The following is a 20112-nucleotide window of genomic DNA, read 5'->3' as shown; positions in this document are numbered from 1 at the left end:
TGAACAGGTATATACAGTAATTTTCTAGGTAACAAACTAAAAGATCTTCTATATTCATGTAGTAAGTATTCCTGACAATTAATCTGTGGTCTGGAAAATGCTTTAAAAATGTTGCATGATAATGTGCTTTCTGAAATAATAAATAAAGGAAAAATAATGAAAGTAAGAGGTGGTATCACAACACCTCAAGGTGCATTTGTTACTTTCACAACTTTAATTCACTGTAAAATGGAGCCATACCAATGGGAAATTACAAAAAGAAATTGTATAATTAGAGAAGAGCAAGGTGGATGAGGTAATATTTTTTACTGGAGCAACGTCTGTTAGGCTATGTCTACACTACAGATCTTATGTTGGCACAGCTGCACCGATGCAGCTGCGCTGCTGTAAGATCTCTCATGTAGCTATAGAAAGCTCTCCCGATGACATAATGAATCCACCTCCAATGAGCAGTGGCAGCTATATCAGCAAGAGAAGCTCTCCCACCAACATAGTGCTGTGCACACTAGCGCTTATGCCTGAGTAATTTATGTTCAAACCCCTGAATGACAAAGTTTTGCCACCATAAATGGTAGTGTAGACATAGCCTTAGAAAGGAAGCAGACTTATCAGCCCCATTCTTCCCCAGAAATACATCAACTGGAGTTACTTATACACTGGGGGCATAGAGGGAGAGTGGGAGGATATACGGATGGGCAGGGGAGGAGGAGGGAATCCAGGCTCATTACGTCCAGACTTTTCTACCAGAAAAGCATAAAAGATCTATGGCTGGTAAGAACTATATAAGGAAAAACAAACTCTTATGAAAATCGATGGTTAAAACTCAAAACAAATCAGGCATCACATGGTTTAGGGTGGCATTTTCCAAAAGACTTATGTAACTTGGGTGTTTAACTCCCTTTGGTCCTCTTGGAGGGAAAAAAAATCACATCTTTAGGCTTTGCCTGCACACCAAACAAAAAACTAACACACAAAATGTACAGAAACCATGAAGTGCATAAAAATAAAGCCAACGTGAGACTGAAAATAAACGTAAGATGAGAACAGCAAGAAAAATGTAGTGAACATGCATCCAAAAGGTTTGAAGATTGTTCACTTGATGTGACAGAACGTAAGCCTTATTAACATATTGCCATCCAGTAACCCCCAGGTGCTCTCTGTTAACAGAATATCTGTAATAGTAACAATTTTTGCAAGAGAAAATGGATTAACGGGTTACATGAAAAAGAAAGGACAGACTTGGAGTGGTGAGGTGAGTCATTGTCAAGGACAGCAGATGTTCTGAGGGGAATTTGAAAATATTTGCAGGGTTTTTTACTTCCAAATCTGCATGGGGGAAGAGTTGCCTAATGCATACAAAAGTTTTGGCTTCCATATAGCAATCGGATGAAGCATTTTAATATGAGACAGTTCTCATCATTATTACATTTAAGCATCAAGAGTGGGATTTTTCATAGTTGTCTGCACTAGACTAAGTCTGGTACCACTGAAATTAGAGGAAGTTTCACTGTTTACTTCAGCAGGAGGAGAAGTATATCAATGTTGAGCATTTGATTATTGCTTCCATCATTTACATTGAGTTCTACCTGTGGGATCATTCAGGATTCTTGTAGGAGTTAAATCGGGGTAATGCTATTTTCAGTAACATGAACTCCTACAGAATTCCCTCTGTTCCTTCTATTGCTCAGTCAGGGGTTGGAAACATCCAATGATACAATACGGCTTCTAAGGGTATGTCTATATTGCGCAAAAAGTCCAAGTTCTGACTGAGGTTTGAGCCCAACCCCAACTTCCATTCACATGCAAATCAGTCTAACTCAGGTCAGTAAGCACCCAGGTCTTAGGACAAAGTTGGGTGGTTGAATCAGAGCCAAGTCCTGCTGTGATTCATATTCAAACCCTGCCATTTTGCAGCTCAATCCGCAGACCTGAGTCAGGTCTGAGTAGTGTAGTATGGATGCATTAGCACAGCTGCGAGATACAAATCCAGCAATTGTAAGCCCATGTTTAAATGCATTGTCAGCACTCACATACACACTTGGAAACACTTGAGTCCATAGCCTAGGTCCCACAGATCTGGGTTTACAATGCAGTGTAGACATATTCTAAGTCATGGTGCTGCCACGGGGAGGGGAGCCAAAAGAGCAGCATAGTGGAGTATATCCTTCATCTAGAGGCTTCAAGAGCCATAGGGATGGCCCCTGATTTTTTCATGCATCCTAGTGCTTTGCAGAGTTTGAGATTCTTGCTCTCTGTCCCTTTCACTGAGGTTGGATTTGGACAGGTGGGGGAAAGGGAAGACAATACCAAAAAGCCCAGAATATTTTTTTAAAATCAACAGAAACCTTCCAGAAAAGAACAAAGGAAAGATAAAACAATGAACAAGTGGGCCATATAAAATAAGATATTGCAGTCACTTCCTAATCAAATTGATCATTTGGTAATTTCTGAGGCATTTACCTACATTTCATGGCACAAACAAGTTTCAGTTGGCTTCTTTTGAGTGTCACTTTATCATTCCAGACAATTCTATCGATTGAGAGAGTAAGTTACCAAATGTTCTGAAAGTTTGATTCATTCTACAAAACGGCCTTAAAATGCTTTGACTCCATTGCTGTTAGTCTGCTCATTCTTGAGTTCACTGAATTGGAATTACTGAAAGTAATAGTTCCTGTCAATCAATGACAGGAGGTTCTGCCTCCAGAAGGCGCAGCTTAGCAGAATGGGCCAGTGACAATGAAAGTATGGTGAATTTGTAACCATTGAGAGACTTTTTAAAAGTACTAGAAACTAAGGAAAATCCAGTGGTTCTCAAGAAAGAGAGAAGAGGAAGAATGAAGAAAAGGAAATGGAACAGAAAAGAAGAGAAAAAAGGAAAGGTGATATGAGCAAAGAAGAGATATAGCAGGAGTAAGAGAGGGATTCTTCATTCTCTCACTCCTTTTTACTTCCCGGTGTCCACTTTGCCTTCTTTCTATCAGGAAGGAATAAAAGAATTTTGGAATTAAAGTGATGATTGGATTCTTTGCATCTATTTCAGCTTTTGAATTTGTGTAAGAATGGAGTTTTGACTTTTTTTAAAAAAAAAAAGAATTCTATTAGATGTTTTCTTAATTTAGAACTAATATCTTGTTTATAAAAAATACTTATGTTTGAAATCTCTTCCTTTGTCCTCCCTAGGTGATCCAGTACCCCAGTAAAAGATTAGCCCATCTCTCTAAATTGGGAGGAAGGATTGTCTTATGAGTAAGGCACAGAATCGTGAGACACGGGTTCTAGTCCCAACTCAGCTCCAGATTTTTTATGAGACTTTGAAGAGGTCACTTGAGCGATGATCATCAAACCAGGTCTGATTTATAGATGATGCAAAAAACAAACAACCCCCCCCCAAAAGATAACATGTTAAAAAGATTGAATTAATATATTTGAATCAAATATTACTACAGTTTTTAAGTGATCAGGGATGATGAGGCTCCTGGGTTGGTTTATATCCTTATTAGGCAACAAAACCGTGGCGATGAACACAAAATTATTTCCCGCCACACACCCCAGACCAGTCTGCTTATAACATGTACACTTTTTTAATAGAAATATTGGATAAAACTCCTATACAATTTGAAAGTCACAGAACTTCAAGAACTTCAGACCTCTAGACAGATTTTTGTACCTTCTCTCATAATGAAACACCATTTCAACTAACTATTATTTGCTAAATCTCTTAATAAAAAAAAAAAAGTCACTTAATGTATGTTAAAAACTGAGCATGCTTTAGCAGTGTGGTTCTGAAAACTGGTCAAGTGGGTTGCTCTCTTAGATTGTGGCTGCTTTACAACCCCAAAGGAAACCCACTTGAATACAGCTAACAAACTTCCCACCTAAAACAGAAGAACTCAAGTGTCTACTATTAATTGCCTAGCATGTTAAAAGGCACCATTATTAATGTAAATGCTCTTTAATTACTGGACTCTTAGCTGTGTTAGTTTGAAATGGTTACGGACCGCTCTTTGTGAGATGGGAGTTACATTGACAGAAGTAAACTCTAGTTCTCTGAAAATGAATCAGCTTCACAGAATTACCACTCTTTCTGTGCCATTTGGAGTATGACTCTCTCTCTCTCTATTTTCTCATTTGTATAGAGATACAGGTGCTTGTGTATTTACACACTGTGGTATTGACAATTATTACTACTGCATAGGTCAGCTAGACATTTGGACATTCAAATGCATTTAGATACATAATTGTAATACCTGTGTGTCCAGCAGTTGGTATCCAGATACATGCACACCAAGAGCCAATCTTTATGAAAATCAGGCCCTTTATATTTGGTTCCATTATTAGTGTGGTGGAATTTTCTGCATACACTATTCTAAAATGTACATTATATGCTTCTCTTTCCCTTTTAAATAGATGTATTAGACAGGTGTACCAAGAAATATTACCCTATTAGTATGCTAAGTACTGTGCATAGTAGTGTAAAGTGTCATAGCTCCATTTTCAGTGGTAAGGATGTAAGCCTGGGCCTTTTAAAGTCATTAATGGTATGTCTGCACTCACAGGCCCTGATTTTCTACTGTGTTGGAGGGTGTTCAAACCCCTCTCTGCCCCAGGACCTACCCCCACTCCACCCCTTCCCCCAAAGCCCCACCCCATGCTCCCTCTTCCCACCCTCTCCTCGAGCACCTCCTACACACCACGGAACAGCTGATCCGCAGTAGGCGGGAGGTGCTGGGATGGAGGGGGAAGTGCTGATTGGCAGGGCCACTGGCGGATGGGAGACATTGCTCAGCACCCACCATTCTGCCCCCCCAAATGGTTGCTCCAGTCCCAGAGCACCCACAGAGTTGGTGCCTATGTCTGCACTGCAGTAAAACACCTGTGGATGGCTCACATCAGCTGGCTCTGGCCGGTGGGGCTATGAAATTGAATCCAGGATCAGGGAAACGCAGCCTGAAGTTGGACAACTATACTGTAATTTTATAACCTCACAGCTTGACACTGAATCAGCAGCCATAGGCCAGATGCAGTTGTTTTATTGAAGTGTAGACAAACTCAAAGAGTTTTGTCATTGACTTTAAAAAAAGCCAGAATTTAACCCAACTTATCTATCCCAAAGCATTTTCAGCCTATTTTCTTAAGGAATTATGAACAAATCTCAATATTACAGGTAAGTAATTCCAAATTGAAACAATGGTGTGATCATGGTATGGAATGTGCCAGAGGAAGAATTATTTGCTTGCAATTAAAACTACTTTAAATGTGATCCTATGACAATATTTCTTGCAGTATGTAAGAATTAAGTATATTATACCAAAAATTCAATAGATTCAGAAATTTAGACAGAGTATATAGTTTAATGGTTTCCATGACTACAATTCAATTAGAATATATTAACTATGTAAGAAAGTGTGTTTTACCAAATAAAAAGTTCAGAAGTATTTGGGATAGTTTTAAATCAAACACTAACATAATTCATTGCAATTAAGTAAAGATAATGGATAATTAGCTCCTCATTTTTTAGAAGGCAGATTAGATATTTAATAAAGATAGTCTATGGATGAAAACTGAATTAATTGCAAGTACTTCCATTTTAATTATAATCTTTCATTTTTAAAATAAATTTCATCCTCATAAAATTCAACCTAATTAAGGTCTTGATCCTGCAACAACTGTACCTGTATAGCTTTGTGCTGAACTCACAACCTGTAAAATTTAACATGTGCTTACATCTTTGCAGGAGCGATGACCAACTGGCTATAGGCATGTGATGTCGAAATTTCCATATGCAGCTTTAATTAAAGTACTTTACTAACGACTTAGAACACCACCTTAATTTCCCTGTCTGGTTTCAAGATTTAGATACTAATTTTGTTTTACAGGTCTAGTCCTATTTCAACACCCTCTCCTCCTTCCAAAGTTCTATATACTACACTATTTAAGCAAAGTCAATGAGCATGGGCGCAAAGTTGAAATCCATTCAATAGTATCACTGTCTGTGAAGCACACAACGAAATCAGTCGTTAAGTAGTATATATTGGTTACTGTCACAGTATGAGACTCACTGCTGCAGCACCTCCTGCTGGTTTCTCAGGGAATTAGCTTCCAACACGCTTTCTGTCAGCTACTGTCTCACTACCTCCTGGACCCCAGTGCCCCTTTCCACTGGGGTGCTGCCCCTTGGCAGTAACCTCACAGTCTTTGGGTCTCTCTCTTCCAGGGGAACCCCCACTCCCTATCCCCACCTCAGAATATAGCTACTACCTAGCCCCATCTAGTCCCCATTCACTGGGGAAGACTGCAATATATAAGCCACTCATCAGCAAGGGGGGTTTGGACCTGCTGCCTTCGCCTACTTGGGCTGCCCCCTGTAAACCCTATACCTATTTAGCCTTATACTAGGCCTGCAGCCTGGGGGGTTTCCAGGCCAGAGCTCCCCAGCTCCTCTGACTTTCCCCCAGCCCTGCTCCTACTCAGGTACGCTCCCCAGAAGCCAGACCCCTCCTTCTAAAAGGCTAGAGAGAGTGTCTGTCTGTGCCTAGCCCACTGCCCTCTTATAAGGACCAGCTGGGCCCTGACTGGGGTGTGACCGCAGCTGAGGCTGCTTCCCCAGTCATCCTGGGCTGCTTCCCTCCAGCCATGGCCCTCTAAAGGGCTGTTCTAAGCCCTTTATGACAGGAGTGGGTGATCACCCCGCTACAGTTACAGCTTTGGAAAATAGTTTTTCATAATTGTTATCTACTTGAACAGAGGCACTTACTTCCTTTGTTGGGGGAGGAAGACTAGTAAGGGAAGACACCGAAGTTGCTATGTAATAGGCTACAGAAAATGCTGGTTTTTATAAATAGTTTATCCTTTTTGTGTTTTTTTTTAAACTAGAGCTCCCACATTTAGGCAAATGTCTTTCAATTTTCATATTGCTGAAGAAAGAACGTACTGGGGACTTGCACTGCAAAACAGTTTTTACTGGATGCTCACATGAAACTCGATCCTCCTTTCCACTTCTGCAAGGAGCAAGTACCCAAAATGTGCAAATATTTATTGGGGAGATGAGAGAGAGAGAGAGAACTCTGCTGTATTATTTTCCTTTCCCTCAGGCTTGCCCCTTTATCTTGCAACTATTCAGCTCTAGATGACTAATGTTGTATAGATTGTACATGTGCCATAATTTTCTATCTAACAGATCAAATAAAAATATAAAAATATTATTCAATAATGTTTGCTCCTTAATTTTCACTCAAGTACATGTCTGCAGGGGGTCAGGAAGAAGTGATATTTGTAAGGCAATAGGTATATTTGGTTTGGAAACTGGATGTTGGGGAGAAGCTACCTCTGAGTTACAAACACTTTGCATAGAAAGACTATTCCTCACCTATTAAACTTCTCTAGAATTCTATGCATTGTATTATAAATGATACCTAGTTCTGAGAAAAATAGTTGTAACATACTGCTTGAGAGTTTTGGATAGTACATGTTTCGTGTGTTTTTTTAAATTTGTTATTTGTCTCTTTATAGATTACAAGCTCATCCGCATGAATGAGTAAGCATGGTGGCACAACTGAGAATTTTGCTCTTCAGTGATGTTTTGTTATACCTCCCTTTGGTGGTACGTGAGTACGTTGCTAGATTATAGTAATTTTTCAGAAGGCTTATCTTTAATCAACATTTTACTGTTAATGATATCTTTGGCGAATTAAAGCTAGGAGAGGTTGGAAATAATGTTTACTCCACTTATGACAAGGAAAGTTGTCAGTTAATTCCCTTTTTCTAATCATTTAACAAGTATTGGCTAGGACTACACATCTGATGAGTCACGAAACAGTTTAAGAGATAAGAAGTGAATCACATTTGCCTATGGCTGGTTTGCATACAAAAAAACTTAAAAGGAATAATGATATAGTATTTTACAGAATAAAGCTGGTAGAGGAAGTGTCTGTAGGACATTCAGTACAATTTTGCAACCTTTAAAAATCACAGTATTCAGACATAATTAAGCATTTAAATGAAGGTGAATGAGGAGGTGGTATACACAGAAGGCTCAAACTTGTAATTATATTCTAGATTTGTCCTAGTGACTGGTAGGTTTGTAATCCTCAGGAGACCCTCAGCTAAGTGATGTTTCCTAATAACTTGCTAAGAATAGGTTTTCCTGGGCTTATAACATTGACCTATTGTCCTTTCAATAAATATATAAACACAACAGGGCTGGAGGCAAAGTACAGCAGCATTTTTCTCTTACCTGCTTTCATCTGATTATACACAAGCACAAATTGAATATATTGTTCTGAAGATTAAAAAAAAAGACCTCTCTTGCACTTAAATACTTTGCCATCAAAATATGCCTGTTTGCAAAACTCATTCACCCATACCAATGGCTGTGTCTTTGTTGATAGTCATCCAAAATCTCTCTTGGTTAAATGCCCATTTCTACTTATCTGCAAGGTAATTTTTGAAAGTGAAATAGCCGTTATCAGATACATACAATCAGAAATGTACTGAAGTGGTTAGCTTGCTGGGTTGCAACCCTAAGTTCTCTTGGAGATCATAAGGTTCTCTGCGATTAAAGATAGGATTTTCAAAAGCCCCCAGCTTCAATGGGAACAGTTTATCCAATGGTGATGGCATTTGAAATGCTACCCTAAATGTACTGTTTAGGGTATTGGTGACTCTTCACAGATCCCTTCCTACTACAATCCAACGTTTAGCTAATTAACTTCCTTTCAAGCAAGCAGATTCAGTACTGGATCATGTAAGACAATGTGACCTTTTCCTGAATGTATTAAGATTGTTCTAACCTTTATTACACTCTACATACAGTGACTCTTAGTCAAAAACAAATCCAGGACTAGTACACAATTACTACATGTAATAGTCATCATCAGCTCCTATTCAGTGCTTTTCATCCATATAGCTCACAACACTTGCTCAAGATCAGTATAGTTATCTAAATCATTCCTTTCATTAACTTGAAGGGCTTTGTTGACAGAGGCCTTCAGGTAGAGCTGGCTGGGAAACTTCTGATTAAATGTTTTATCACTGGAAAATGCTGAGTCGTTTAAACTGAAGTTATTCATGGAAAAGAGTCAGTTGTGACAAATTTTTCATTTTGAAAGATGGTTTGAAAAAAGGTCAAATGTTGTCAACTCTTTTGATATTTTCAAAATGAAATGATTTTTAGTTCAAAATTTAAGTTAATTATAGTTTTAAAAAGTTTTGACTATATCAAAATCAACAATGGGTTTGGTTTTTTGTTCAGAGTTTTTTGGCTTGTTGCATCACCAAACAAACAATTTTTTTTTTTTAATTTTCATCCCCCTGTGGTACTGGTAATCTTTACAAAATATTAAATTTTCCAGAAATGGGAGAACTGGTTTTTCATGCAGTTCTTCGAGACACTCATACCACAAGGTCATTTGTTTGAAAGGGTTTTGCCATTACAAGGGCTATAATGTCTAGCTTATACAGTTGTCAGTTGTTTTCAGCCTTACTTTTAAACACCGGCCTCTAAAAAGTTCATTTAGACTTCAGTAAAGAGTGCTCATACCAGTGGCTGCCATTAAACTCACAAACAAATCTGTTCCTATTTTCTTTGCTCATTCTGAACATAGTAGGAATAATAGTAGGGTTGTCAATCACAGTTAACTCAAACAATTAATGCAGAAAAAATTAACTAGATAAAGTCATGATTAATCAGACTGTTAAACAGTACCAATTTAAATTATGAATATTTTTGGATTTGTGTACATTTTCAAATTTGATTCCAATTACAACACAGAATATTAAGTGTACAGTGCTCACTTTATAGTAGTATTTATATTAAATATTTAACTGTAAAAAAAGAGTAACTAAATACTTTTCTATTCACCTCAAAAGTACTGTAGTGCAATCTCTTTTTTGTGAAAATCCAACTGACAAATATAGGATTTATTTTTTTGAGATAACTGAACTCAAAAACAGCACTACTTCTTGTTCAGCCAATTTCTAAGACAAACACGTTTGTTTATATTTATGGGGTATAATGCTTCCCACTTCTTATTTACAATGTTACCTGAAAGCGAGAACTGGTTTTCGCATGGCATTGTGGTAGCCGGCATTGCTAGGTATTTATATGCCAGATATGCTAATCATTTACATGCCCCTTCATGCTTTGGCCACTATTCCAGAGGACATGTGTCCATGCTACTTAAAAAAAATAATGCATTAATTAAATTTGTGACTGAACTCCTTGGACAGTTGTATGTCTCTTGCTCCATTGTTTAGCTACATTCTGCCATATATTTTATGTTAGGACAGTCTCTGATCACCCAGCATATGTTGTTTGATTTAAGAATATTTTCACTGAAGATTTGACAGAACACAAAGAAGGTAGCAATATGAGAATTTTAAAGATAGTTACAGCACTCAACCCAAAGTTTAAGAATCTGAAATACCTTCCAAAATCTGAGAGGGATGAGGTGAAGAACTTGCTCTCAGAAGTCTTGAAAGAGCAACTCTGATGCGGAAACTACAGAACCTAAATCACCAAAAAAGAAAATGAAATGTCTGTTAGTGGCATCTGACACAAATGTTGAAAATAAATGTGTATCAGTCTGCACCACTTTGGATCATTAGCGTGCAGAAGCTGTCGTCATCAGCATTGTAGATTGTTCTAATTATTCCTTTAGATTAATACTTCTGTTCTGTTCCCATTTTCTAATCACAAATCTTTCACAAACTAATCAGTTTCTGTGAATACATATATGGGAATTCACCAGCTCAGTTTAAATATTCACTAATCATGAGGTACGCAGTTGATCACCTAAGGCAAGCAAGGCTGTTCTAAGGTACACTAGCACAAACAGACACTGTACTGATCTAATATCTAATGGCGTATTCTGCTCCACGTCCTTAGGAAGGAAGTAAAGGAAGGGTGGCATAAAGCCAGTACACCAGCTTTGTGCCATCCAAAGATTCCTTCATGGGAATCCTGAGCTACCCCTTGGGGCAGCTGCCTGGCTGCTTTATACAGCCTCCGTAAAGCAGCAAGAACAGGGCAAGAGAATTGATTCATGATATTGGTTCTGCTTCCTTACTGATTGATTGAAACCTTTAAAAACAAGTGAATAATGAATTGCATGTACTGATTAGTACAAATATGTCTAGAATGAATTTTTGCCGGAATAAGCATTTGTGCTGAAATCACTGAATCTTTCTCAGGTTCTGCAAACATCTTAATGAGTACCTGGTTGTCACCTAAAAATATGTAAGTAATGAACAATGTGGTCCAACAAATAGTAGCAGAGTGAAGTTTCACTGTTTATTCAAAGATATAATTGCATATCCTAGTTTTGGTATATTACCTCTCTAAAGACTAGTATTATACATGCATGATTTACTCATTATTTACATTGTTCTTCCAAGCTTACATTTCACACTTTGTATATTAGACCATTATTCTATCATACATGTTTGTGCTCTGTATCATGCTAAAATAAAATACAACACTTAACAGTAGGTGTTCTGTTTGTGTCAGCTGAATTTACTCTATAGAAAATGAACTTATTGCAGATCAGGTAAAAGGGTGAAATTAATCCTGGTTAAAAAGGTTGAACGTAGGGCCCTATGTGATATAGTCTACATACAGTCATCCACTTTTTATACTGAGGGTACCAAACCCAAACATAAGTAAAGACTCCTTGGGAAAGCACAAAGCAGTATATATGTTTTAATAGTACATAACAAAATCAACACAAAAATTGCAGCAAGCAGGGGGAGATACTTCATCTTAAATATCCCACAAAAGGAAAATAAATCACAACAGACACAAGATACATATAACCTGCTACAGCTTTAGCCCCAAACACTCAAAGATAAATTGTTCTGGTACACTAGTATGTTAGGTGATTAAACTGCAAAGTTTATTATGCTTGCATACTGACAAAATAGAGAATTAAAGATTGCTATTCTAAAGGAAAATTCTTACTTTGGAAAAGGCTATAAAAGCCCAAATAGTGTTTTAATCTGATTTCTTTTTCAGATGTAATGACTTTACCTTTTGGTGTTTTATTGTAGAATACGTCAGTGCTTTTGCATGTTTTTCAGCTTCTGTCTATAACCAGGTTCTGCTGGTATGAAACAATGGGCCATGAATCTGTAAAATCTAGGGAGAAGAAAGGGAGTGGCCTCCTCCCACTTCAAATGTTCAGGTTTAAAAAAAAAAGAAGGACTTGATTTTGTTCTCAAGTGCTAATTTACATTGAAGAATAACAATAGATACGCAGAAATGTTGGGGTACTGATATAGCTGTTCACTGCATTTGCAAAAGCAGCTAATTCTCATTCATTATGAAAGGAGTGCACAGCTGAAACCACAAACACACATTTCAGATATCAGGATGGACCTATTCATTAATATCTTAGAAAACTCATGGGTCTGAAAGCAGAATCAAACTAAGAATCCACCCTAAATAATTAAGTGGCAATGACCAACAAATTGGAATTATTTGCCCATTGGAAAGCAGTGTTTTCATTCAAAGTGAAAAATAGCACTTTTGAAGCTAACTTCAGAGTGCAATTATCTCTGGCATCCTCACTGTCAGGTGCCTGGAGGCCTTCTGTCACATTCTGTACTCAAGATGTGTGGTTCTCACAACTTCACGCTCTATGTTATTCCTAACATAATACATTCCTCCTATGCTTTCTCTATAGGATCAGTACAGTACAATACTGTATGCTTTTTATTGTTGGCTATTCCCATTGTATACTATACATCATATATGAATTTTTATATAAGAAAAATGACTTACCCCTGTAGGTATTGAAATATTTCAGAAAGTTAATCTGTGAAAGTACCCATCTGTTAACAGATTTCTTCTTTCATCATAAATCAATGCTTTTGTTTAACTCCTTTGTGTGTGGAGGAACGTGTTTTAAAAGAACTCTATGACCTAATTTAAACCCTGGTTTGAAAAAAAAAGTAGTGGTAAAAATATTGAGGTTTAAAGACCTTTCTGGGGCAAGTGGTTCTGAGTCAGTGACATCAGGCATTGTATTTTAATTAAAAAAAAAAAAAAGGCAGCCTCTGAGGAGTTTCAGGGCAATACCACCTATGTAATTATTGCATGTACTTTTTTTCCCTTTCACACCCTAAAGAAGACAGCAAAAATCTAAATAATCAGAGGATACTTCTGACTAGGTGATATTATTAGATGCATTCATTTTCAGCATATATGTTCAGTGTACTCAAAAAGAATCTCTTTAGTATCCACCAACATAGCGTTTTAAGTGGCATCACCATTTTATAGTCTAAATACAAAGGCTTACATGCTGAACAATTTTATTCAGTAATAAGTCGTGTTCTGTGTAATGCACAGGCTTCTGTTGCTCTTTAATTCAGAATCTTCAAATTTATAAGTATACATTCTGTATAAAACTTTTGAGATTCCTGGAAATTGGACATTCTATTGTCTGATTTGTAATGGCTCCATGCTGCTTTCTTCTTATCAATCAAAAAACAGGTAATTGTGATGTCTTGGTATTTACCCTGGCCAGTAAGAGGTTCAGTCACCATCTGTCTTGTAACCCTGGGTGATTTGTGGGTGTGTGGCTTTGGTTCAGAGCTCTTATCCTTAACAGCCTGCCAGCAGCAAAGAAGCACATCCTGGCTTTGTCCAACATGGTTATTTCTTGTAGGCTCATTTAGTACCCTTCCAGTCCTGAAAACATCCTCCTGCAGGGACTAGTCTCTCCCACTTAACAGTAAACCTAATATTTACCCTATAAAACATAGAAAGTATCACATTCCAACCTATTTGCTTTCTAGAAGCACACATTTTACTGAAATTATGCAGCACTGATGACTTACAATGAAAGCAAAAAATGTTTATTGACAAGAGCATGGATTAAATGATACCAAATGTGATAAATGAAGAGGATGGAGGATAGCTCCCTTTTATGGACATCCAGCCAGCCAGTTAGCTATAAATTCCCTCTTCGTAGCTGTTCTCTGCTTGCTTTACCTGTAAAGCATTAACGAAATCCCCCAGGTAAAGGAAAGGGAGCTTAAGTGTCCACTCCCTTTCCTTCCCTCAATGGGAAGGCTGGAACTTTTTTTAAATGGGAAAAAAAGCTTTCCCTTTGTGTCTCAGTTGTTCTCTCTTGGCTGAAAAAACAGGGGTAGCAGGAATGCTGTGTAAAGTTTGAATCAGGTATGAAAAAATTATCTTCCATACCTAGAAGGATTCATTGGGACAGAGAATGTTTAGGTAGATGTGATCAGGTTTATTTCTTTATTTTGGCTTGTGGATCTCTTCTGTGCTAAGTTCAGATATTTTTGTTTTCTTTTGCAATGTTAACCTGGACACCAGGGAGCCATGTCTGGAATTTAACCCCTTTTCAGTTGCTTTATAAAATCTAGCAATAGCTTGATTTTCCAGATGTTTCCTTTCTTCTTTTTTTAATAAAATTTACTTTTTTAAAAAACCTAATTGGCTTTGTGTCTTAAAAGGTCTGTGCATATTATCTGGTGGCAATAGCTGGGTTTCACTTTTGTTTGTTTTCTTTCTTGGCTTCCCCGAGGAGGTGTGGAAACGGCAAGGGGCCTCAGGGAAAACTTCCCAAGTGAATTTTTCCAGGATTTGCAGAAGGCAGTTTTTCACTTGGGTGGTGGGAGTGTTTATCAAGCCAAGGTCAGTGAAAAGCTGTAACCTTAGGGGTTTAATACAAGCCTGGAGTGGCCAGTATTAATTTTTAGAATCCTTGTGGGCCCCCACTTGCTGCACTTAAAGTGCCAGAGTGGCAAATCAGCCTTGACATCAAGTAAAAGATAAAAAGATAGAGATGGTTACAAGCAAATAAGAGTGAAAACACCCATCTAACATGCAATTTTGGAGACATTAAAGATTCTGTAATTAGAAACAGCATTGTTCGTGGGACATGATTCCAGCCTACCAGTGAAGTTCAGATCTAATCTTAAAGAAATGCCTCCAAACAGCAAATGCAGCTAAGTTGTCCAAAAAAAGGTGCAAAACAATGATAACCGCTACATGCGTTCAAGCTAAAGGAATCCAGGAAGCAGGGTAGAGGCAGATCAATCGAGAATGCAGGCTTCATGGTCCAATGTATGTAGGTGGAAAGCAACATAAGAGACAGAAAGAAAATGGCCAGCATATGTGTAACTGTGCAAGGTATGTGAGAAACAAAAAACTTTAGGTCCCAGTTCCAAAGCTATTCCAGGAAGACAAAAAGCTGCTGTTCATGCAGTGATTGAGCACATAGACTTTTCAAATGAAAAGGAGGACAAGAAGTCAGCAGTATGACTTTAGCAGATACAAAGAGTTTTAATATACAGGCACTGCAGAAGGCTGCCAACCAACTGCCATATTGCAGTTACACTATTAGATAAATGACCAATCAGATGAATGACCAATTCAATTCCAGATAGATTGAGAAGCCAACAGCAATGTAGTCCTAGTAACATTGAAAAAATATCAATCTAATTAATATCAGAATGCAAAAATTTGACTGAGTGCTGGTGATATACAATAAAACCATTCTGACACCAGCAGGCAAAAGCTATCAATAAATAACCAATATTTACCCATTATCACTGGAAGTTGATAGCAGCTGATACACAGGAGTACTATCCATTGCTAGGCACCCATGCTGTGCAAGCTATGGATTTGATCACAGTAGAATACCAGGACATCCTCGATGTGAGAGAGGAGGGAGAACTTTCACTATGGCCCTTCCTGGCCAGCATTCTAATAGAATATAAGAACATATTTCAAGGAGATAACATGTGGAAAGCAAGCTGAAATTAGAAATAAATTTCCATGTACAGCCCATGGGACTAATGAAATGCAGAGATCTATTAGCCTTGATAGAGCCACTGAAGAAGGAGTTGGCAAGCCTGGGAAGAGGCGGCATCATTACACCTGTTGAAACAAGCAAAGAGTAGATTAGTAGCCTTGTAGTGGTGAGAATCTTCAGGTAAACCAAGGAGTTGCACTGATCCAAAAATCACTTAACAGAGCATTAAACAGAAGTCTTTACCCATTACCAATGATTAAATCACAGCCTTAATCATGAGTATTTTTAATAAAAGTCATGGACACGTCATGGGCAAGAAACAAAAAATCATGTCCGTGACCTATCCATGACTTATACCATAAATAACCCTGATTGAATCTTGGGGGGAAGAGGAAGCCCGGGGCCATGCTGCTGGCTGCCATCAGGGGAGAAGCCACAGCAGCCCTGCTGCGACTCTGGCCACTGCCAGGGTGGGGGAAATCCTGGGGGCAGGAGAGTGCTGCCATTTTGGTCACCCTAGGACTGCTCTTGGAGCCACCAAGCTGCAGATGCTCCTGCTTCCCCCAGGATGGTTGCTCAGGTTGTTGTAGCTGCTTCTGGGCTGCCCAAGCAGCAGGCTGTGGAGCCGCTCCAGCAGCAGCTGGTGTGGCTTTCCCTATGGCCACCTGAGCAGCTGGCCCTCTGGCCAGCTGCTTGGGCGGCCCTGGGGTCAGCCACACTGGCTGCTACAGAAGTCATGGAGGTTGCAGGAAGACACGGAGCCCTACCAATGATTGAGGACATATTTCCCAATTTATCCAGGGCAAAGTGTTCACTGTTCATGATTATTTTTCCCATGAAGACAAATATGAGGCTATCTGAAGCCTGCATCCCAAGAGAGGGGGAAATAATGATAGGGAAGGTTTGCAGAAGAAGCTAGATGAGCAAACATCTCAAACAGGTGATTAATAAAAAGCAGAAAGTCTACAAGAAATGGAAGATGGGAGGTATCAGCAAGAAAAGCTACCTCTTGGAGGTAAGAAAGTATCAGGATAAAATGAGATCTGCCAAAACCCAAAGTTGGACCTTGCAAAGGGAATTAAAACCAATAATAAAAGGTTCTATAGCCATATAACTAAGAAGAAAATGAGGAAAGAAGAAGTGGGACTGCTAAGCACGGAGGATGGGGTGCAGATCCAACACCTAAACAAATATTTTGCCTCATTTTTAAATGAAAGTAGAGATTAGCACATCCAATGTGGAAGTCAAATTCAACATTTTAAAGGTATGAAATCTGGGGTCCCAGATAACCTTCATCCAGAAAATTAAAGGAACTAGCACATGAAATTGCAAGCCTAACAACAAAGATTTTTAATAAATCTGTAAACTTAGGGGTCGAAACCTATGGCTGGGGCAAAAAAACCTAACTGGCTTCAAGACTGAGCTTGATAAGTGTATGGAAGGGTCGGTATGGGACTCTGAGCTACTACAGGGAAGTCTTTCCCAGGTATCTGCCTGGTGGGTCTTGCCTACATGCTCAGGGTCTAACTGATTGCCATATTTGGTGTCAGAAAGGAATTTCCCCCAGGTCAGATTGGCAGAGACCCTGGGGGAGCGGGGGAGTCTGCCTTCCTTTGCAGCATAGTGCACAGGGGTCACTTGCAGGTTTAAACTAGTATAAATGGTGAATTCTCTGAAACTTGAAGTCTTTAAACTTTGATTTGAGGACTTCAGTAACTCATCCAGAGGTTAGGGGTCTTTTACAGGAGTGGGTGGGTGAGGTTCTATGGCCTGCAAAGTGCAGGAGGTCAGACTAGATGATCCCAATGATCTCTTTTGACCGTGAAGTCTATGGATGGCAATAAATGCCCACCTTAGGGACATGCCCATGTATTAGTAACACCTGGCACCAGCAAGTCAGCAAACACTGACACAAAACCCAAGCAATATATATATATATATTAAAAGAGAAAGATGTAGCAATTTGCATGGAATTTAGCAGGAGCAGCACAAGTTGCAGGTAAGATGATTTTGGAGGAAGTACCACCAGGACTCTATTCTGTGTATTCCTGGCTGGAATGCCAACTGCAGTTGCAGCATCTTTGTAAATGTTTCAAAGAGTCTGGGTCCAGCACTTCCCCAGTTCAGCCTATTTTCCCGTCAGGTGTTTCCAGGAGTCTTCTTAGGTGGGAAGTCAGTGAAGAACCTAGATGATGTCACTCCCCTGCTATATAGCTTTTGCATATAGTGGGAACCCTTTGATTCAAAACTTGGTTACCACGCCAATCAGTGGAAAAATACTGACATCCCAAGATGGAGTCCAGCGTCAGGTGAGCTGGTCACATGTCCCTGTAGAGTCACAGCAGCAATCCCCCATTGGCTGTTTGGAGTGTTAAAAGAGCCCTTCCCAGCCAGTCATCTAGACTGAGAATATTTTGCCAGGAATAGCTACATGTGAAATAGCTACATAGTCAATAGTCATAACTTCGGATACAAAAATGATACATGTATACAAATAAGATAATCATATTGAGCAAACCATAACCTTTCCAATGACACCTTACATGCCTTATCTTGCATAAAATACATCAATGATATCACTATGAAGAATATGAGGTGCAGCATCACACCTGGCTGTAGCTGGGTGAATATATTTCCCCCCACCCATGCACAGTGCTGGCTGAGCCACTCACCCAAAACCCTCTCCCCAGCCCCCTGTCCACATGGATCTGGCCTAAGCCTCTTTCCCCCACCATGCAAATGTGGCCCACGCTCACCTCCTGCTACCCTGCCTGGTCCCCAGGCTGTCCCCTACCCAGGGCTGTCCTTAGGGAAAACAGTGTACTCCTAGCCTCCTCATCCCCCCTGCATCCCAACCACTGCACTGTGCCCATTGCACCCCTAATCCCTGCCCCCTCCCATAATCCTAACTCGTGCCCCTCTACACCCTAACCCCGGCACTGTCCCCTTTGTCTCTACCCCCTGAATGCCCCTCCTGCACCCACATGGGGAAAATCACCTTGATGCATGGAGCAGCTAGCATTGCTGTTCACTCCCCCCTCAAATGCTGTTCCTCCTTGTGAACCCATAAAGGGCTGGGGGTGGGGGAGAGCATGGAGTGTCATCAGGGTTCCATGAACCCAGGTCACTTCCCCACCTGGACTGTGACTGCGTAAGGGGAAAAAAGAGAGAAGCATCTCCTGATGCTCCCCTCACAGCACGGGGCGGGGGGGGGGGGAAGTGACCCAGATGCACGGAGCACTTAGTGTTGCTCCTTGCTCTCCTCTTCACAGACCCCTAAGGGAGCACGGAGGAACGTTGGGGGTGAGCAGTATCTGTTTGTCACCACTCGCTTTCCCCCACCCATTTTCCTCCTTTGGGAGGAAGTGTGGAGAAATCTAGGTTCCCCCACATGCAGCACTCCCCTGCCAGCTGGGAGCAGTTTCTGATTCTACACTGGCAGTGCACAACTCTATCTACACTGTTACATGGCATTCCCAGCTGATGATCAGTTGGCAAAAGAAAATGGGACAAATGCCCATTTTTGGAAAAAAAGTTGGGATGTCTGTGGCAGAGTTTAAAAAGTGGACTGTCCCAGCCAAAAGGGAATGTATGGTCACTCTAGTCTGTAGTAAGAGTCACCCAGGTAGCCCAGGCAGCTGTGGGGAGCCCCAGACCCTCCACCTGCCCAAGGTGAGGTGCCAGTGTTCCCATGTCCCTGTTCCACCTGGGCGTGCTGCCCAGGGCAGGTGGATGGTCCAAGACTCCACACAGCAGCCCAGGCTACCTGGGCAGCTCTTACCACCACCTGGATTCTGACAGGCACGGAAGCGGGGCTGTGGGGCGGGGGGAAGGGGAGGAGTAGCAGTTGGGGTCCTGTGGCAGGGAATGTGTGTGTGTGTAGGTGGGGGAGCAAATGTTCTTTGTGCCTGGGGGCCTCTGATCAGAAGTGTGAAACCAGGAACACACCTCCAGAACTCAGATGTTTTCTTTATCATGCTAGCATAAATTACTAGTAGTAATACTAATGAGTGAATGACAAGCTGATATAATTATCTTGATACCGGATCATACATCATCTAATTCAAGGTGGGATATTATTGACAGTCACCATATAGCACTATAACAGATCATCGTAAAAGTCCTTTTTAAATGAAGGCATAAGCCGAGACAACCTAGCATAATTGCTATTGTAACCCCTCACTGATATCACTTCGTTATCGTTATGTATGTGCATCTGCTGTCCCATGAAGTGCCGTGCTCTTGAAGTAAAAGCGAGCCTGTAAAAGAGGAATAAACTTTAGCCAGTTTGCTTATCTCCCCTCATCTAGGGGTGAGTCACTGTGAGACT

Source organism: Chelonoidis abingdonii, chromosome 5 (genome assembly GCF_003597395.2).
Source record: "Chelonoidis abingdonii isolate Lonesome George chromosome 5, CheloAbing_2.0, whole genome shotgun sequence".
Taxonomy (NCBI): domain Eukaryota; kingdom Metazoa; phylum Chordata; order Testudines; family Testudinidae; genus Chelonoidis; species Chelonoidis abingdonii.
Note: the sequence above shows the minus strand (reverse complement) of the source record.